The sequence below is a fragment of the Rhinichthys klamathensis genome, unplaced genomic scaffold (assembly GCF_029890125.1).
Source record: "Rhinichthys klamathensis goyatoka isolate OS25496 unplaced genomic scaffold, OSU_Roscu_1.1 h1tg000301l_1, whole genome shotgun sequence".
NCBI lineage: Eukaryota > Metazoa > Chordata > Actinopteri > Cypriniformes > Leuciscidae > Rhinichthys > Rhinichthys klamathensis.
Window position 1 is genome coordinate 436,851 of NW_026606820.1, and position 23,123 is coordinate 459,973.

Genomic DNA, 23,123 nt, shown 5'->3' on the forward strand with positions numbered 1-23,123 from the left:
CGCGTGCAAATCCTCTCGTTATAATAAGCAGTTAGGCTATGCAAATAAGGCATTATTGTGTATCAGCTTTACTGATAGCCTATAGGAACTTTGTGAGATCGCAATAAAGTTGTATAACCGCTTTTTAAAGATAATAAAATAGGCGCTCTTTGCGAGCTTTCTGCCATGTCAAATCCTGCATATAGCCTAGTAAATGTTTTTAAAGGGGAAGCGCATATCCTCATGGTGTTGGTTCACCCTCCGCCTATGATCAGAAACTTAATATTTTGTGTTTTGGTGTTGTTTAAATATAGAATTTGGTCTATTTCAGTTATATTAGACTAAATAGGGGATGTTTTTGTGACTGTCTGTTTTGTAGATCATAAAAAGTGTGGGTAACACTTTATTTTACGACCCGCAAACAACTGCGTAAGTAAACCGAAATTACGGTGTACGTTTCTGTAATTATAGTGTACTTCCGTGTAGGTATAAGGGAACAATATGTTAAGTGTTGGGTAATAAAGGGGTAACAAGCAGATATACAAGCAAATTATTTATAATGTAATGTTTAAACTAACAGGTACCTATTCTGTTAATATATTCCAGGCAAAAATTGTACGTCTGTTGTATATAAAAGTTATCATCACATTTCTGGCAAAATATGTACAGTGTGATTTCAAGATTATTTCTGTTCTGTTTACAGTTTGTGTTGATGTAATTTCAACATTGTGATTGTTTATTGTTAAACTTGTTTTAATAAATGGTTTTGGTTTAATTGTGCTACTGTACTTTTACAATTTAGAAATTTGTTGATAATGCTAATGGTGAAGCTAGGTTTGTCTGTTTCAGCATACTGGTTTAATGTTGTACTTACCCTGTAACTACACAGAACAAGGAGGTAACAAGCGCCACTTTAATTTACAGCCCGCAGGAGTTACACTTACCCTGTAAAAAACATAGTTGAAACGGGTAACAAACACTACTTACTATGTAACAATACGAAACAACACTATTCGCACAGTAATTACAGAGAAAGGTAGGGCCTACTCTTATAAAAAAAAAAAAAAGAAAAAAAAAAAAACTTTTAATTACACAGTATATTTGCCCTGACATTTAAGTGTCATTGCAATACAATGTGATAAGTTACTAAGTACTCACTACATGGTACGGTCTAAATTAAAATCATAGCAGAAACTATTTTTTTGACTTAACATCAAGTAATCCAGTAAGAAAAGCCAATAAATTCAATTTTTATCATACTGTGCTTACATACATTACAGCCATATATATATATATATATATATATATATATATATATATATATATATATATATATATATGTGTTTAATTTTCAACCCACAGATGTCACAATTACCCTGTAACATTGCACAAGAACATATTTTGCCATAAATGTGATGATAACTTTTATATACAACAGACGTACAATTTTTGCCTGGAATATATTAACAGAATAGGTACCTGTTAGTTTTAAAACAATTACATTATAAATAATTTGCTTGTATATCTGCTTGTTACCCCTTTATTACCCAAAACTTAACATATTTTCCCCTTATACCTACACGGAAGTACACTATAATTACAGAAACATACACAGTAATTTCGGTTTACTTACGAAGTTATTTGCAGGTTGTATATCTGCTTGTTACCCCTTTATTACCCAAAACTTAACATATTGTTCCCTTATACCTACACGGAAGTACACTATAATTACAGAAACGTACACCATAATTTCGGTTAACTTACGCAGTTGTTTGCGGGTCGTAAAATAAAGTGTTACCTTAACTTTACGTTTTGAGTGGATGACGAGCGCGAGACGCCGAAATGGATGCCAATAAGATTCTGAATGGAAAGTTTACTTTTAAAAAGTTGCCAAATGGTTCCATTGACAAGACCAAAGTGATCTCTGTGTTTTGTCGTTGTGAACTGAGCTATCATCATCGCAGTACGTCCAGTCTGAAATACCACTTGATGATGGCTAAGCACACACACACACACACACACACACACAGCTGATGCGAATTCTCCGCCCCCTCGTCAATATCAGGACCTCATCAGTATTTCTTTCACCCTTTTATTGATGGACAGTGTTACATTGTGTGAGAGATCATTTGCTCCAAGTGAGAATGTTAGTGTGAAATTGAACACAGTATATGCCAATGTTGTTTTCAAAAAAAAAAAAAAACATTTGCTCAAAGCAAGCCGATCCATTTTTTTCATGTTGATAAGAACATTAAAATGAGAAAAAAGAATGGGACAAAAAGAAATCAAGAGACATTTAGAATAGATAAAAATGTGCGACTAATTGCGATTAATCGCGAGTTAACTATGACATTCATGCGATTAATCGTGATTAAGTATTTTAATCGTTTGACAGCACTAATATATATATATATATATATATATATATATATAAATATATAAGTTTAAACATTTGATATGTCTTACAGAAAACTTTATGTGCTAGGTAAAGATGAGGAAGATGAGATGAGAAAAGTTGACACATTGAGAGCGGAGTCCAGATGCAGTGTAACACAATAGGACAACGTTTCAACTCGGTGCAGAAATGTGACTTGTTTTTGTGTTTGAGCCCAGGATCAGATGGGAATAATAGGATTACAGACGCTAAGCTTGTGTCAGAATAGATTTAGGTCTTTGCCCACGGCCATGGGGATCACTTAACAAATACTCTACCCCCATCCAGATGACTTAAGCTCTTTACCAAGAAAAAAAACCCCACATGCAAATCACAAACATATATTGAAGAGAAGGATAGATAACACACAAAGACTAAAGAATAGTGTGTGGCATGATTGAGTCGTTCCACAAGCTGTCTCTTTTTCTGTGTTCTTTGTTTCCTGAATCTAATTAGCGAAAAAAATGTGTCACTATTGTCTTTTATCTGTTTTGTCATACCAAAATGTTTGGTATGACAAATTATGAGCAAATTATGAGCAAATTATGAATCCTCACTGTGGTAAAGGTTTCATTTTATCATTGAAGGGACACATCCTGGTCAAGTACAACCCCTAGTCCAAGAGAAAAATCTGTGACTAAAGAAACTCACAGGATTGTTATTTATTTATTACATGCGCCTGTAGCTCAAATTAAAGCATAGCACTAGCAAAGCTAATATCATGGGTTTGATTACCAGGGAATGAATAATTATATATATATATATATATATATATATATATATATATATTAGTGCTGGGCAAGTTAACGCGTTATTATCGCGTTAACGCATTTATTAATTAATGCCGACAATTTTTTTATCGCGCGTTAACGCAGTTTTTTTTTTTATTATTTTGAAAGTCCGTTGCTCACTGGCTCTGAATACAAATAGGCCTACAGTCAAACCATGATCACAGGAGGGGTGGGATGTTGGTCAGCCAGCAAAAAACCCACCCAAACAAGCAATGGAGCGGCTTTGGCAGGTTCTCTCAGGTGAACAGAAAGGGAGACAGCGCTCCGCGAGTGAATGACAGGCGCTCTATGGATAGTAACCATGGCAACGGCTTCTGTGCGCTACGCAGCTGCAGCCTTTTTAACTTAAATTAAAATTATACATAACTTTACCTGATATAGGCCTGCGTTTAGTTTAGCGGGGATGCTCTGCCATGTGAATTCCCTCCTGTTGATGTCCTGATAACTATTTAGATTCTGGAAACTCACAAACAGCGAGCCGAGGATCAGTCTCTCTTCCAATGATTTGTGCTGCGCGTCGTGTACAAAAAGTTAGACAATTCAACTTCGGCAACGCGCGGGCGCGTGCGTGAGGCGAGCATGATTGCAACAGTTTCACAGGAACGCACCCGCTTGTCGCTGCACCTGTGCTCGACCACTTCACCTCACTCTAGGCTGATTTATACTTCTGCGTCAGACCGCCGGAGCCTCCACGCTATAGACTACGCGTTGGTTTTCATTTATATATCTGCGTCGTTGTCCGCGTTGACGCGCAATTACACATGCAGAGGGAGAGTGTGAAACCCGGGGAGCGGTTCTAGCAATCACAGCGCTTGCGGTACGCGTGCATCTCTCATTTTTGGAGAGATGCACGTCAGGGTACGCGCGCTACGCAGCTGCGGCGTGAGTTCGACGCAGAAGTATAAATTGGGCTTTACCTCTGTTTAATGTAATCTTACGTGGGAAACCATGGCATGCCATGACCAAACCTAAGCTGCTATCAGAGAAGTAACGTTGGTCGACTTATATCTGTAGTGATCATGACCCTTTGACTACATAGACTGTTTCTGCTGCTACCTGATACAAGATACCTGTTCAGAAAAAAAAAACCCAATAAGACTCGTTTTAACAAGCTAGATAAAAGATAATGCCCTGGCAGTGGCAAATAGCTTTGTTTAAATATTTTATTTGATTACGTTAATGTTTAAGTTGAGATTTACAAGAAATATTTTATTGATACTGTGTAAAGGGAATACTGCTGGTATAAAAGCACCTTATTTGTTTAAACTTTTTGCAAACCACATGTTATTGCACTTTTGTAGCAGTACATTTAAATCAAAAGTGCACAATACACTACTTTAGAATTCATTATTCAATTTTGCGCGTAACAATGCGATTAATCGCGATTAATCGCAAGAAAATCATGCGATTAATCGCGATTAAATTTTTTAATCGTTGCCCAGCACTAATATATATATATATATACTATATATATACACTCACCGGCCACTTTATTCGGTACACCTGTCCAACTGCTCGTTAACACTTAATTTCTAAGCAGCCAATCACATGGCGGCAAATCAGTGAATTTAGGCATGTAGACATGGTGAAGACAATCTCCTGCAGTTCAAACCGAGCATCAGTATGGGGAAGAAAGGTGATTTGAGTGACTTTGAACGTGGCATGATTGTTGGTGCCAGAAGGGCTGGTCTGAGTATTTCAGAAACTGCTAATCTACTGGGATTTTCACGCACAACCATCACTAGGGTTTACAGAGAATGGTCCGAAAAAGAAAAAACATCCAGTGAGCGGCAGTTCTGTGGGCGGAAATGCCTTGTTGATGCCAGAGGTCAGAGGAGAATGGCCAGACTGGTTCGAGCTGATAGAAGGGCAACAGTGACTGAAATAACCACTCGTTACAACCGAGGTATGCAGCAAAGCATTTGTGAAGCCACAACACGCACAACCTTGAGGCGGATGGGCTACAACAGCAGAAGACTCCACCGGGTACCACTCATCTCCACTACAAATAGGAAAAAGAGGCTACAATTTGCAAGAGCTCACCAAAATTGAACAGTTGAAGACTGGAAAAATGTTGCCTGGTCTGATGAGTCTCGATTTCTGTTGAGACATTCAGATGTTAGAGTCAGAATTTGGCGTAAACAGAATGAGAACATGGAACCATCATGCCTTGTTACCACTGTGCAGGCTGGTGGTGGTGGTGTAATGGTGTGGGGGATGTTTTCCTGGCACACTTTAGGCCCCTTAGTGCCAATTGGGCATCGTTTAAATGCCACGGCCTACCTGAGCATTGTTTCTGACCATGTCCATCCCTTTATGGCCACCATGTACCCATCCTCTGATGGCTACTTCCACCATGTCACAAAGCTCTAATCATTTCAAATTGGTTTCTTGAACATGACAATGAGTTCACTGTATTAAAATGGCCTCCACAGTCACCAGATCTCAACCCAATAGAGCATCTTTGGGATGTGGTGGAACGGGAGATTCGCATCATGGATGTGCAGCCGACAAATCTGCGGCAACTGTGTGATGCCATCATGTCAATATGGACCAAACTCCCTGAGGAATGCTTCCAGCACCTTGTTGAATCTATGCCACGAAGAATTGAGGCAGTTCTGAAGGCAAAAGGGGGTCCAACCCGTTACTAGCATGGGGTACCTAATAAAGTGGGCGTTGAGTGTATATATATATATAAATAATGTAACCTAATGTAACCATAATCTAATTATGATTTCTGAAATGGGTTTTTATTCTGACTGCTGTTTTAAATAAGTAATAACGGTCGATGGAAGCACAATTAGACAGATAAAAGTCTAATAAAAAAAAGGTTGACTTGTTTGAAGAGATTTCACAACAAAAAATTTGATTCCACTTAACAAAAAAAAAAAAAAACACACTGTAAGTTACAATACTTTAAGTTAATACAGTATTAAGTGATACTGTAACTGTCAGTAACTTACTGGCAACACTGTTTGCACAAATATGTTGTAAATTATTTCTGTTATATGCTGTTATTTATTTTTATTTTTTTAATTTAAAAGAAGTCTCTTATTCTCATAAATGCTGCATTTATTTGATCCAAAATACAGTAAAAGCAGTAATATTGTGTAATATTGTAAAAAAATAAATAATTCAGGATTATTTGATGAATAGAAAAAAAGACAGAAAATAGGACATAGAATTTATTTGCAACAATGTAGAAGTAAGAGTCTTTGCTGTCATTGTTGATCAATTTAATATATCCTTGCTGAATAAAATAATATATATTTGACGTTATGAAGAAGACTATGGCTATGATTCTTGCTGCATCAAAGCAGAAGGTAACTGTACACTGAAATCAAATGGGACCTCAGGCTAGCACCAGCAAAATGAGTTTAATCTGCCTTCTGAACCACCCAAGACTTCTGCATAAAGTAAGGGTATTGTCAGAAGTTCCCTGACTTAAGAGATCATGAGCCAAACAATTGGAGGTGAGCTCAATTGCCTTGATTACTTCTCTTACTGAGGCTGGCAGATCTAACAGTATTGACCCAGGCTATTACCAACAGCACTTACACTAAGCCTGCTAAAGCAAAGAAAAAGAATGGGCTGCTCTTTACTTTCTCTCTTTCTACTACCCTCTTTTCCAGCTTTCATGCTTTGATAACAGCTTTCATCCACCATGTGGCCGGAGTTTCGTGCAATAACACCATCTACTCCAATTTCAGTCAGACGCCTCGTCCCACTGTCCTCACCTCCCTCATAAATTCATAAGCGCAGTGTCAGAATGATCAATACGGTTCGCCACCAGTTAGTCCGTTGTTTCCACACTGAGGATTTGCTCTAAGTAACAATTTTAATATGTAAATGTCAGCTTGGATAGCGTTTTAATAAAGAATCATTGGAGCCGCAGCTCATCACCAGCGGCCTGGGCATCAATCATGTCTGGGGGAGCACAGCCATGACAAATAGCTTAAATCTGCACCGCCGCAAACTCCCCCTATTAGCCAATCAAATAGCTGTAGGGAATGAATGGATGACACAGGAAGAATATCCGAGACTTCTCAACACCAGCAAAGAAGGTGTTTTCATTAGCTGGAGCAAAGTGTTGTCGGTGGGGAGTGAAGAGTAGGTAATGAAGTGCAAGAAATAGAGTGTAGTCAGAGCAGAAGGTGTATTTAATAAGAAGTGAATGACACCAAGACTGATGAACAGACGGAAGTACCATTCATTCAGTATCATTCAGCCAATGTAACAGTACAAATATGTGGACATTAAGATCTACAAAGCTGGACATAAAAATCTAAGAATTCTGTTGTGGAAATTACTCACGACCTTAAGGATTGTTCACCCAAAAATTCTGTCATCATTTACTCACCTTCATGTCGTCTGTTCTGTGGAACACAAAAAAGATCATTGGACCCCATAGACTTTCATTGTACAGACACATAAACACGAGACATTTTTCAAAATGTATTATTTTATGTTCCACGGAAGAACGCAAGTCATGCAGGTTAGAAATAACATGAGGTTACAAAACAATAGATGAAAAGTACCCGGATGACCTCCAACTTCCGGCAAGATCCAATGGGAGATGGGAGAGGTGTTGTGAATGGCAGTGAAGCAACGCAATAAATACTATTAATTCAAACATACTAATCTTTTACTTTCTTTCCCTATTACATTATATGGCATGTTTGGATGCAAGGATTGAGTGGACTGCAGATTTATTCCTCAAAGCCATGTTTTTAGTTCAAATTAAATATAGCATCATATCCATTTTAAATACAATTCTATTAGGCTTCTAATGCTATTAGCATCTTATCTGAATTTGCATGATGTTCAACAGTTTAAAACATAATAAAATGATAAAAGAAAACTTTTTAAACAAAGACGTAGTGCACCTTTAAAGCAACACTAAGTAAGATTTTTTACCTTAAAATAATGTTTCCAAAATCGTTTCAGTGGTTCATTAAGTCATAACAGGGTGAAAGGCACTTCTGGATTCGCTTTGCGGTCCTATATCTGCTATAACCACACTATGTAAGATTGCCAGATCGGGTCGCGTTTCTGTAGTTCTAATGAGACATAAGAAAACTACAAATTTGACTTGCTTTACGTCAAGCGTTACAATAGTCATTATTTTGTTTTTCTTCGTTTCTGATGTCGCAATACATCATACTTTCATGAAATCATGCAACATACTCTACCTTGTCTGTGGAAATCGTTTATTCCAAAGCCGGTGCTGGATAAACAACGAGCGTGCGTGCGACAGTAGGCTGCGGTGGGCTAAATTATTTATGACAGCGGTAATGGACAATTCCGCTTCCAACCTGTAGGCCGACCGCAGAGGAAAAGTTACTTGGTGTTGCTTTAATAATAAGGAACATCTAAGCTAGTTTGTTTCCATAGCTCTAACTGGTATTGTTGTGTATTGCCTAACACTGGACTGATTTACATTCCAACACATCCTTCTTTGCCCACTGGAGTCTTTTTGATGATATGTGTCCATCACATCTGTCATGAGACTGGGAGTGATGGTTCTGTTAACTTTGATGTTTCTGATATAGAGGGACATAACAAATAACACAATGTTTCCGAGAAACCTGCGCTATGTGTATTAGCCCTCAAAAGCTACTGACAGAATTAGGCCTTTATGAGAAGTCACAGAATGTACAGTTTGCTATATCGTGATCCCTTGGTCTCTCCCCGTCTCTCTGAAACCGCCTGGCAGTCGCCCCACATGCGAGCCACTACAAAAACCGCTTGCCATGCAAGAAAGTTGAAAAGCAAACAATTAACTCCCAGAGCTCTGTTAAACCACTTCAGTAAAAGCTTATCAAAACGTTGCGACGGAGCAGCAGGATTTGTCAGACTTTAGAGGCAGAGTAGCCCCCCTCATTCTCCCCCTCCCGGTACCAGAAGGGTTGAGGACATCCATCTCCCTGACAACAACTTATGCAGGAGATCCTTTGTTTCTGCATAACACAAGCAAATGGAGTGCTGCGGGTTTAGACTATCAGTGTAAAGTGAAATTAATGCATAAACAACTCAGCAATTACCCACTTGTTTTCCCTATTCTTCCCTTTCAGTCCATCTAAGAAGACGGTTTTAGACATATGGCGCTTTGCTTTTGAGAAAGAGGCCGAAATCTGCTCACATGAGGAGCTGAGTTATAATACACACATACATGCAATCGCACACATTAGCTGCCTCAAGCTAGCAGGAACTCTGAAGGCAAAAACAAAAAACAAAAAGAGCAACAGAAGTTTGTAACCTGTTTGCAGAGTAAATGTAGTCTATAACAGGTTGGCAGTGAGGGGTTTAAAAAATTCATCCTGACAATAGAGATGAAAGTATTCATTGTTCTCCATAAAGAAAAACAGTAAAAGTAAAGTTGTTTTTATTCTCTCTGTCACTCGGCACAAAACCATTGTGATGTAACAAAAAAGGAGCCATGTTCTATGAACTTTTGTTTAAAACATTCGCGTCTTTTATCGTGAGCTACCTTTTTCATTCATCTTTGGGAGAGAGAGGCAGAGTGTCAAAGCGGCGGTATGCTTTGAAGTAATCAGGTAGCTGCGGTCTTTTGAATTTGACTTTATTATCTGCCAATGTCATTGTTCTTTAAATGTAAGATCTGATAGATTAACTCTTGTGCCGGCACAGCCCCCATCATTACAGTCTGATAACATCGCTATCTCTATCTGGCACCACATTATGTTTAGGTTGTTAAATTAATTATCCAAAAGCTAATCTCCAAGGGCATTGTTAAGACCATTTGAGGAAATCTCAGGAGTCTAGAACAGCTGAACAATTGGCTGATGATCATCACAAATGTTGCTGTCCATTGTTACATACATTACGGAAATAAAAAGGCCTACTTTCAGCAAGTATGTGTGCGGGTGTTTGTTTGTAGAGGGAGTTTTGCTGATTTGAGGTTGTGTCTATCTGCCTGACATTCAAAACAATTCAACTGAATGTTATTTGAACTGTGTTACTCACAAAGACATTAGTCTCAGCCTCAGACGTCACGCCCACGGAACGTTGGCTAAACGTCTGATGCATATGGTACACTTAACTGATTACACTTCAGGAATGTCGAAGTCGTCATCTGATTGGTTGAATTTTATCGGATTTCCGAGGGGCGCGAGTGTCGCGTTTATTTTCGGTCCGCCGGGAAACAAAGCGCAGACGTGTGATTGCGGAAGAAAAACTGTTGTGTTTACATGAGTGACAATGAGCATTTATCAAGATCAGCTAAACGTAGGATTCTCAAAAGTATGCGAGGTTCACGGCATAGACTCTTGAAGTTTTCTTGTCCCTCTTTGATTTTCTATGCTGACTGACTTGTTGCACGCCGGTCTATTGTTGTTGTGGGGACATTTCCACGCCCCAAAACGTGAAGCTGAACGAAACAAACTGTAATTGGTTGTTTTACATGTCGGTCAAACGGCCTTATGGGCGGGCCTTGGCCAAAGAAAGCTGCTATGAATTCCAGACCTTCAGCCGTCAGTCTGAAGGTATGGCTACACGAGACTAAAAAGACATCTGCGTAGTGTTTGTCAAATGCCTCACTTGCCCAAGAAAAAAAGGCTTCAGTTAAAGTGCAGATTGATTGCAATGATAGAATGGTTGTGTATGTGTAAGCTGTGAGAATACCACAATGCTTTTCCTACCAATCCTTGCTCACTTTTCTCTGCCTGTCTTTATTTCTGCTGTGATCGAATTGCAATGAAGAAAGGGCTGTGTGTGTGTTGAGAGAGAGAGAGAGAGAGAGAGAGAGAGAGAGAGAGAGAGAGAGAGAGAGAGAGAGAGAGAGAGAGAGAGAGAGAGAGAGAGAGAGAGAGAGGCTGGACTAAGCGTTTAGAAACCAAAACTCTTGGTGAGTGTTCTGTTGGCCACTGACCAAACTCTAGCATTCAGACAAAGCCATTTGTAATTTCAGATTTGCCTGACAATTGACCCACTGACCCATGGTCACATCCAAAGGAACTCAGTAAACTATGCAGCAGAGTTTAGAGGTCTACAGGATTCAATGATTTGGAGAGAAGATTGTTTGTGTGTGTTTACAGTATCAAAGGTTAAAGGCTGGTCATGAAAGCAGATGGAAGTCATTTGATTAAACCAGATTCCTAGAAGATTCCTTTCCACACATTGCAAGAATGAGACTAAACCCTCTAAAGAAGCATTAGGTCTTAAACGCACATACACACGGTCAATGGGTCAATACAATCTGGTTAAAATAAAGTATCTTTCTCCTTTAAATAAAGATGGTTGCAGTTAAATCCTTCTCGTTTTCATCTTTGCCTCAACCATTCCATGACAGTATCATTGACCTCCTTGACAAACATTGGCTATGTATGCGCATGTATGATTGTAGATTTTATCCTGTGTTGTAAGATTCTACATCAGTATCAGGAGTTAATTGTGATAGCCTGTCTTCGTTTGAGAAATAGCCTGTGTCATTTAGCTGGCATGATTATTATTCTGTGTCTGGTCCCTCTCAAGTGCCGTGCGACTCTTTGGTGGCCTGTGTGTTTATAATGCTTCTGAGTTTCTCTCCAAACCAGCTTAAGCTGCACTTTAATACAGAGAGTAAGGTGACCTCTGACCTCTCGTGTTTGGCTCAGGGCTCTATTCACTCCCACTCTTATTCTTTCTGTTCCACCCTCCCTGTCTTGTCCTCTGCCTGTACATGAGAGAGAATGATTATATCCTAGAGCTTTCTGTCATGTGTTCTATAAAGACACATTAAGTCTTGTAGTAAAGTGCCTGTAGGTTTAAGAAAAATCTTTGAGGTCTGTACAACAGAGGTGAATCTGGGCCCAAATGTTGCCTTCTGCATTAAAACGTGCATCGGCCACACACAATCCCCATCGCCACAGAACTTCTGGCTTATCTTTCTCACTTTCCCTCCGTCTGTTTTTATAAGAGGGTTCTTAAAACCCCAGCAAAGCGTCTGAGTGCTTTAGTATCAGAATGTAGAACAGTAATGTATCTGTAAGTCCGTGAGAGAGTTTATCAGCTAAAGCTGTAGAGCCTTTGATTTAGCTGCAAGATCCTATTGAGAGGTGATTGTGATGGTTTATTTAGGCAAATAAATGTTTATGTATAATCTTTATTGATGTTTTAATCACTCGTTCAATTCAATTTCACTTGAATATTGCTTTTCACAATATTGTTTAGTAATTTTAAAAACATATTAAACTTGCAAACGCAGTTCACAGTCATACAAGTAAAAAATTATGGATATGCGCAGATTTCAACTGACATCATTTTTGGAGATTCTAATCTAAATATTACAGTTTTTCTCAGTCGCTTTGGTGCATTTTTCACTTCACTATTTACATTTGCACAACAGTTAGTTCAACCGCCACAGCATTTAGTCATTTGTGCGCATCATAGTAGCAGTTTCTCATTCCTTCAAACAAATTGCAAATGCTTTTGGACATGCATCAATTGCTTTCATACAACTCTCTGCTGTTTTATAACATTATCATTTGCTTATGTCATGTCAGTCTAAATTAACTATACTTGTGAATGCTGAATTGTCATTCCATATAAAACTAATAGTCCTCATTTCATTGCTTGAGTCATCACATACAAAAATGTTGAACTAGTTGTCAAAATCGGTCAAGCAAATTGTACAATTTTGTTAATCTTTTTAAAAATATATATTTTGTTTTATCCTAAATTGAACAATTTCTCTCATGTGAACCTCAGCTTTCACTGATGAGAAGGAATGTGCATGGATGATTTACAGTACTATGTATGTTGTATGTTCAGTTCCCATATGTACTGCAATATTGTTTACAGTTGTGCACAGCTCTACCCAAAGGGAGTTTATGTTTGTTGTAAATAAGGGTGGATTTTTTTCTTTTGCACAATGCTGTGAACAAATTAGAATCGCAAAAAGCATAATGCAGTAAAAATGTGAAACATATATATTCAGTGTCTTGTACTCGGTTACCTCACTAAATACAGTAATGTGTAACTTTACTGTAGTTTTCAAATGGCTGTGCAAATAGTATATAGTGCTGTCTTGAGCATTTTCAGGTAGTGTCACCAAGATCTGACTTTTTTGCATTGGAAAATATTTACAGAGTAAACTGTCATAATGAAAACATGACAAAGCCATTTGACTATCGTGTTCATAAACAATGGTGTCAGGACTTTTCATCTTGATGACACTGACACTTTCATTGACATGAATACTTGCTTTTGAGGAATGAGCTATCCATTTTGAGCAAGTGGCATGCTTTTGCAGGTTATCAACTAGGTTTCACAGTTTGTACTAATTGTTTTGAGAACTGCATTAACTGTTGTGCAAATGTAAATAGTGATGTGAGAAATGCACCAAAGCGACTGAGAAAAACTGTAAATATTCACCTCTAGCATAAGTTTAACATATTGCATCTGACATTCACCATGCTTAAATTTTGTAGCATTATCCTTTAGTACATTCTATTGTTCATAATGTCCTACATCATAAGGCAAATGACTACTTAAAAACTAGAAAAATATTGCCGAAGTCAGATCTTTTAAGAGCATTTACCTAGTACGTAGAATCGGAGATTGTAAATTCATTAAAAAAACAAAACAACAACACTACTTACTCAAGGAGCTCTCTGTCTCTCTCTCTCTCTGTCTCTGTCTCTGTCTCTCTCCCTCTCTCTCTCTCTCTCTCTCTCTCTCTCTCTCTCTGTCTCTGTCTCTGTCTCTCTCCCTCTCTCTCTCTCTCTCTCTCTCTCCTCTCTCTCTCTCTCTCTCTCTCTCTCTCTCTCTCTCTCTCTCTCTCTCTCTCTCTCTCTCTCTCTCTCTCTCTCTCTCTCTCTGTGTGTGTGTGTTTCCTTTTTCTTCTTTTTCCTTAGGCATGGCCTCTAGGTGTACTGTAATGTGTTGTTTGCACGAGTATTCAAATCTTACAATTCAATGGTTGCAAGCATACATCATATTTATATGGTTTTGCTACTTGATAATTTTACAGACAGACCAACGCTATCTCACGACAATTCGTCCGAATTTGACGAGTGATTAAAAGATGCCTCATTCGTACGACCTCATTCGGACGAATTTGTACGATTTGTCTAAACCCACGTGATGGGTAGGTTTAGGGGCGGGGTCAGGGGTAGGTCATTCGTACGAATTCATACGAATTGGGCAACTCGTCAAATATGTACGTTTTAGCAAAAATCGTACTAATTCCTACGAGTGAGGTCGTACAAATTGTTACGAATTAGCCATCTTTTAATCACTCGTCAAATTCGGACGAATTGGTCGTGAGATCGGGTTGGACAGACAGACAGACAGACAGACAGACAGACAGACAGACAGACAGACAGACAGATAGATAGATAGATAGATAGATAGATAGATAGATAGATAGATAGATAGATAGATAGATAGATAGATGGATGGATGGATGGATGGATGGATGATGGATGGATGGATGGATGGATGGATGGATGGATGGATGGATGGATGGATGGATGGATGGATGGATGGATGGATGGATGGATGGATGGATGGATGGATGGATGGATGGATGGATGGATAGATAGATAGATAGATAGATAGATGATAGATAGATAGATAGATATATAGATAGAAACGATCTCCTTTGGCAAGGAGAGAGACATCACAGACAATTATCAGTAATGCACGGAGGCGGAGCAGGGAGGTGCTCGGCGGGGTTCACTGAGTGTGACGACCCGCATCAATTAAACCTGCTCAGGCTGGACTGCCACTGAGACACACACACTCATACACACATCCCGAGACTACTATTAACCAGAACTGAGCAAAAGCGATCTGCTAATTAGTGAGTGTTCATTGGGTGGAACAGATATACAGGGTTAACACAAACATAAAAGTTTTTTTTTACTAAACTCATATCAAAGACAGCTCATAACCTGCAGTTCTGCAGCCACTGATGCAAATGTACATCTGTGTATGTATTTGTTTGTGTGTGTGTGTGTGTTTACCAATGTATCACTTCACAGTGTTTTATAGGTACGGGGATAGTGCTGCAATAAGGCTGAGGGCAGTCGACACACTTCAAGTAAGATGTGAGGAGGAATCACTAGATCAGGACTGAGAGGATTTTATAGAGCCCTCTGAATCTGTATTGAGTGCATGAGGACATAAGGACGCTTAAGGATGACATGTCCTCATGGCATGACTAGCATGAAATTTCGGATAAGCAGGAAGAGCTGTGCTGAGCCCCCTGTGTGGACCATCCAATACTTTTTAATGATTTTATTCGTCACCCATACTGTATGTTTATTCTGCCAGTGTGGCCTGAAGGGCTTCACTCTTAAATCGGCCTTCTGAAAAGGAACGAATCAGACTGCTGAATGTCTACAATGCTAATGAGGGATTTCTCCAGAAAATGGCCCCGCCATGCGCAGCAAAGCCATCTGTTTATGAGATCACGGCGCCATCTCTTTTAGCAAAGGAGACTATCATTCGTGCCTAAAGAGAGAGATTCATTCTCACTAAATAATGCTCCTCTGTGCCATTTACAAACTCAAATTATGTCACCACTTGCGTTGTAGGGAATTAACCAGTGTGAGCAAATTTGACCCTCATGCCATCAATTTGTACCACTCAGAATTGAATTGAGAATGTTTTTTGAATTCCAATTCAATCGCTGATTTTGAATTGAATTTGAACATGAGGTAGGAAACGGGATCTAAATTAGAAATTAAGTAAGGGATAATTGATGACAGGCCATTGAATTATTAGAAAAACAATGTACACCCGAGGTGGTAATGTGGTCGTTACACCTTGGGTGTGCATTGTTTTTCTAATAATTCAGCGGTCCGGAGACAATTATTCCACTTATACTACAGTTACCACACCTCGAAACACTGTTCAGATCATGTATTAAGACTGTCAAGTTTTTGTCATTAAAACGCTCTTGTATAGGACTTATTTCTTACTCATCTAATCCCATGCCTCAGTTGCTAATTCCAAAACGTAATTTTAGAGTTAGTAACGGAGGTTTGAGTCACTGAAACAAAGCCCTGTTAACAATAAGGCCTATCAATTATCAATTTATTTAAAGCCTATATTCAGTTAAATTTTCTTTGATTAGCCTATATATATAGGACTATATACTTTATTTATTAAAATTAAACGTTTGATTGTGAAGTTAGACATCGAAAATTGCAGATCAAGCGCATGGGGCTGCATGTTTTTTTATGAATTGTATCCTATTTTTCCTATTTTTATTACTATCAACTACGCGAAGTGATATGGAACTGTAATGCTGTCAAGACCTGCCTGGAACTACTTCAGCCTTGCTTCCCTGAAAATAATTGCACACCTTAGAACGTTCGTCAACCAATCAGATTCAAGCATTCAACGGCCCTGTAGTATAAGAAAGTAGATTTTAAAAATAACTAAATTCAAAGCAATAACTGCTGAAAGCGTTGTTTTTAATAAAACAATGAATTGTTAAGCTTGAATTACCCTAAAACATGTTGTACAAACAGCATATGGGACATTTCCAGATTCATTAGATGATGTAAGTAATCAATGCTTGAAATGCCATCTAATAAATTTCATTACATTTAATAGTTAAATTATACATATAAACACTTAATTAATTTTAATAGTTAAAATTATTCATCAATTAGTTGATAATTGATGAAAAATGTAATTAGTCTAAACAGAAAGGTGCTGCATGTCTTTGACTGCAATTCAGTAATTCCTTGTCATTACAATTCAATTCAATTTAACTTCCTGAAGGTTGTCGCCATTTCAATACAAATTACAGTTTATGACTTTCTTAAATTCTGAATTGTGCCCAACCCTTCTAAACATTTTGTTGCATCGTGCAAATCCCAAGAAGAAATAGACAGAGACGGAGATCCAATTCACAAACACCCAAAGGGCAGTAGTTTCTTTCCCGAACGTTTACAACCTAAAACGCTGGACTCAGGAGGCGTCCTAACTTCCCCCAAAAACAACAAAACGCAAAGGAGACCATCTATTTTCCCCCGAACAGCTCACTCTAACTCTTCATTTATTTTCTCTCTCCACCCCCAGGAGTGCACCTTGCCCCTTCCCCTAACTATCCTCCTCCTGGACACCTCCCCAAACAGCAGGTAAATAAACAGTAAACATAAAAATGTATAACGGAGAGCAAATAGCATCAGCGGGACACTACAAAAACACTTCACACACAGGAACAGTTATGGCACATGGACAGTTTTAATTTGACTAAAACCCTTAATTCCAGTGAAAATAAATCAAAGTCCTACGCCATACAGTCTCATTCTACATAATGATTTGCTATCTGACCTCACCTCTTTACTGTAATGTACAGCTCTTAAACTGTATTAATTTATAAAAGAAGACCAGAATCTGTCACAAAAACTCTAGATTTGAATATGTGAAATCAATATTAAAAATATGTAAAAGTTTTTTTTTTTTTTTTCTAAACAAGAGTTCTTTTCAATCACAAGAATGTTAAAATAGGCTACTGTTGGGTTAGTATGGTTAATACTATTTGTGCTTGTGGAGCTTCTTTTCTTTGAGCCTTTGGAGATTATATCATTAATCTGCAGCCAGGCCCAATGTAATATTGGTATGACTGATATTTTGTTTGTATGTGGTGGTCTTGTTTTGACCTCCCACAGCTTGTCTGGTCATCAGGTTGATCTGCCATAGGTTTGGCTTGGTCCATTAATCATTGATGGCTTGGGTCAGACGGCTTCAGGCCCCTTGCATTGTGTGTGAGTGGGCTTGTCTTCGTGAGGGATAGAGAATGGGAAGGTGTGCAAGATTGACTGACAAACAATGGGAGGTGTGTGTGTCTGTGTGTGGGTGAGCATATGTGGCAATCAGTGTCATGTGGAGCAAAAGCTCTGGGGGTTTGAGACCACAGGCCCTCTCGAGGGAAATTTTACCTCACTCTTAGACCCAACAGTGTTTATTACAGAGTGACAGAGAAATGCAGACAGAGGTGTCACTAAGCCCTGGCTGTGTGTAAACAGTTATTACGGGTCAATAGTATCGCTAATGTCAGCCCAGGGGAAATTTGGGTAAATAGATGAAGGATTAAACATTTAGGCCACTTTAATTTCAACACTACAAAAGGCCTTCTCACATAGAGAACACACATACAAATTTACGAAGATGCCATAAAACATACACATTTTCTTGTACAATATACCAAATTTAGAATAATTGCTCAAATTGCCATGTGCAAATAGGTTAAATGAAGCTCACTAACAGGAGGTTCAAGAATGATAACTTATATGAATTATATTATGTATGTAGTCCTATGTAGTCCATTCATTTAGAAATAAATGTAATTTATTGTATATTTATAATATACAAATGTATGATATCCTCCTGAGACCCAAAGAACCAGACAATTGTATAGAATGTGACAATTGTGAGTTGTGACTTGTGTGAATTGTGAACAATTCACATTATAGAATGTGAATTGTATAGAATGTTCCCAGCAGCCATATCACCCTGTAGCCCAAGACTGGTTGCCCACTGAAGCTAAGCAGGCCTGAGCCTGGTTAGTACATGGATGGGAGACCTTCTGAGAAAACCATGTTGCTGCTGGAAGAGGTGTTAGTGAGGCCAGCAGGGGGTGCTCAGCCTGTGGTCTGTGTGGGTCCTGACGCCCCAGTATAGTAATGGGGACACTATACTGTCAAAGAGCACCATCCTTCGGATGAGATGTTAAACCGAGGTCCTGACTCTCTGTGGTCACAAAAAATCCCAGGATGTCTTTCGAAAGAGTAGGGGTGTAACCCCGGCATCCTGGCTAAATTTGCCCGGTGGCCTCTGTCCATCATGGCCTCCTAATCATCCCCATATATACCAATTGGCTTCATCACTATGTCTCCTCTCCACCAGTAAGCTGGTGTGTGGTGGGCGTTCTGGCGCAATATGGCTGCCGTCGCATCATCCAGGTGGATGCTGCACATTGGTGGTGGTTGAGGAGATCCCCCCTTCTATGTAAATCGCTTTGAGTGCCAAGAAAATCGCTATATAAATGCAATTAATTATTTTTATTATATACACATATTCAGCCCATTCTCATCCCTAGGCGTCATGAAACTGACGCCTTGGGAATCATTTTGACCATGCTTCAATATTCTACGCTTTAGGCACCCTTTAGCGTCAGTTACATGACGCGATCCTAGGGCGTCATCTCACTGACGCTTTACCTTTAACGTCAGTTAGATGACGCTATCTAATCCTAACCCTACCCCAGACCTAAACCTACCCGCGTCATCTAACTGACGCTAAAGGTAAAGCGTCAGTAAGATGACGCCCTAGGATCGCGTCATGTAACTGACGTTAAAGGGTGCCTAAAGCGTCGAATATTGAAGCATGGTCAAAATTGTCATTTTAGTGACGCCTTGGGATGAGAATGCGTTGACATATTGTATAAATTAAAATACTATATCAAATCATTCTGTCAGGCCTATATCTTTCACAACAAGAATCATTGTTATATAAAGTTTGGTTAAAAATATCCTGAAATCTAAAATTAAACTAAATTCAACATCATGCTATCTTGTGATTCTTCGTACTATTCTGCTATTTTGTGAGCTCACGATTTGTGATGAGCGGTTTACATTTATATTTAATAATTTAGTAGATGCTTTTATCTATGAGCAACATCACAAGCAATTCATCATACAAAAGCCAAAAATATTCACTTTACAAGCATAAGCTAGAGTACAACAGAAATTAAAATGCAGATAGTATAAAAAATATTTATTTTAAATAATAAAGGGGCAAAAGCCAAAAACCAAAACATTTGCTCATGTTTAAAATGTGTAAGTATTAACTTATTGTCTGTCAGGCATTCAGTATTAATAATGATCATTCTGATCATGATATATATATATATATATATATATATATATATATATATATATATATATATATATATATATCATGATCAGAATGAACATTATTAAAACTGAATACATAAATAAAATAAAACAACTATAAAAACCTGTAGCTGATGACTTTGTTCAACATTCATCACACGAGCAGTTATCAAAGGATGTGTTGATTATTGCTGTATAATGGAAAGAATGTCACTTTAAGTTAGAAAACAAGTTAAAGATACAATAAACATATACCTGACTAGCCTATATTATTCTAATTAATCATTTAAAAAATGTATATAAATTTAAGACTTTGGTGTCAAAGTTTTATTAGCTAATGTTTGTGTGACAAATTGTATGACCCATATTCAGCATTGGTACTGCTGTCATTGTGAATCAGATACCTGCCTTTCAAGCTTGGTGTGTAGCTACTATAGCAAGCAGAGCCAGAGGGTGTTTAGCCACTGTGTGACCATATGAAAAGATATTCAGCTTCTGGTACAGGAGTCTAAGCAAACATTTGCTGCATTTAAACAGGTCATGACCACATCAAAATGAACGAGGCATTGCAATGTTATGAATCGACGCTTCAATAACATATCATTATCATGCACCCATTCAAAAAGACAAATGTTTATATTGTTTACTTTGACGTGTCCAGTATAGATGGCTGTGATGGTGTAGATACATTGGATGGGTTTATTATAAGCATTATAATTGCATTATATGTTACTCTACACAACTCCTAATTCACAATTCACAAAATATTCCTAATATGTTAGACCTTTTATTGAAAGCCTAATGTTACCTATTGAGACATACACACCAATAATAGCTGTGTTTGTGATGTTTGATTTGGGGAGGCATGACTTTTTTCTTTTTTTTTTTTTTTTTAAATATGCTTTATTTTTGTAATTCCTATGTGCTACTTGCAGAAACTACATAGCCTACTTCACCTTTGAATAAAGCCAGTCACATGATGTCTAATGACTAATAACAAACAACTCTTGTGTGTTTGCCTTGAAATTATAGTCTTTGGGCTCCGTTGTCCTGTCAGAGAGTCATTTCTGGCCATTTAAATGTAATGTTTAAATAACTATGACATCCACTAGATTATGGACCATGGACAAACAATCAGCAAACACACAATCTGATTTTAAATAAGCCAATCTATGTGTTAGTGTTTACAAAAGCTACCAGACAGATTAAGACACTCTCTCAGTAGAAAAACAGCGATGGCTGTCTGATAAACTCTTCGGGCTATTATCCTACCACCGACTGAACAAACACAAGCCTCTGAGCGTGGTTTCAGTGTGTGTGTTGCTTCTGATTACCTGCGCCCAGCTCATATCAGTAAGGCCACCCCGTTGACGCTTTGTCAATAAAACGAGAGAGAAAAGTCACTCTACCCTTTGCCATCAGCACAATCACCACTTGACCTGACGCAGAAGAATTGTCAGCAACAAAAGCACCACATACACACACACAAACAGTTCCTGGACAGGCACTCAAAGCTGCACACACATATGTCCCTGAGGCACGGCAATATTACACAACACACACATACAAGCACGTATCTGACAAACACAGGTTTATAATCCATGTAGAACAGAAAACAAGGTCTGAAATAGACAGCACACACTGTGAGCATCCAGGAGGCTCCATAGCTCTAGAGCTAAACAAGTTGAAGAGCAGCTAACACACCAGAGAGAAAGCGGGTCACTAAACAGGCTAAACTCTCTCCAGAAGACAGCAGGAGCAAGCTGTCACCAAACAGTGGTCACTGTGGATACACCTGTCTCCCCATCTTTAGCCATATGTTGTACATACCCTTATGTAGAAGTAGCACACACACACTGACTAGTAGCTTACCAACTAGATGACTAGTTCTGCCACCAGTTTTCACATCGGGCCTGTGTTAGTTGTAAATTCCACAGATAGGTGAATTCATTTGCATTGGCAGGAGGAAAAATTCTCAGGCTCCACAACCTGCATCCCAGTGTATCTGCATGTCATTATCTTAGACATATTGATGGATTCCTGTAGGTCTTCACTAATTGTTCGGAATCTGGGAGTACTGTTTGATTCTAATATATGCTTTGAATCACATATCAGCCAGCTTGTTAAATCTTGTTTTTTTTTTCACCTTCACAATATTGTTCGCATATGTCCTTCACTTAACCACAAATACAAATATGCTGAAACTGTTATCCATGCTTTCACAACCTCTAGATTGAACTACTGTAACTCGTTCCTTAGTGGCTTAAACACACTCCACCGTTTTTTGAAATTGGGGTTATTCACTGTCTCCCCTACATTTAGATAGGTGCATTTTTGTCTCAGTGCATGCATTGTCTTAGTCTGGCAGCGCCGCCGTTATCTTAGCTTAGCATAATGAATGGAATCCTATGTTGTCAGGTAGCATGTTGTGAGTAAAAGTGATTAAAAAATAATAAAAATAATTACTTCAATTCAATTCGAATTTATTTGTATAGCGCTTTTCACAATACATTTTGTTTCAAAGCAGCTTTACAGAAAGTGCATTTCAGAAATGTACATAGAAAAATACAGTTAGTTAATCATGTATTAATTTAGGGCATAACATATCGCCGGCGTTGAGTCGTCTCTTCACAGGTGTCGAGTCGTCTCTTCACAGGCGTTTAGTCATCTCATCGCAGGTGTTGGGGCATCTGAAGTCTCCGTGAGAGGCTGTATACAAACTGGAGCTGACGAACGCTATTTACCTCGGGACTGGCGTCCCGAGATAACAGTGGAAAAACAGATGGGAAATAATTAGCATAGCTGCTGTTCATAATATTAATACATTTGATATGATTCAACACTAGTATAAAAGGTAAGCATTATGTGAATGCTTGGCTAAAGAGATGCGTCTTTAATCTAGTTTTAAACTGGGACAGTGAGTCTGAGCCTCGAACAATATCAGGAAGGCTATTCCAGAGTTTAGGAGCTAAATGTGAGAACGCCCTCCCTCCTTTAGTGGACTTAGATATCATAGGAATGACCAGAAGCCTCGAATTTAATGATCTTAAAGAACGCGAT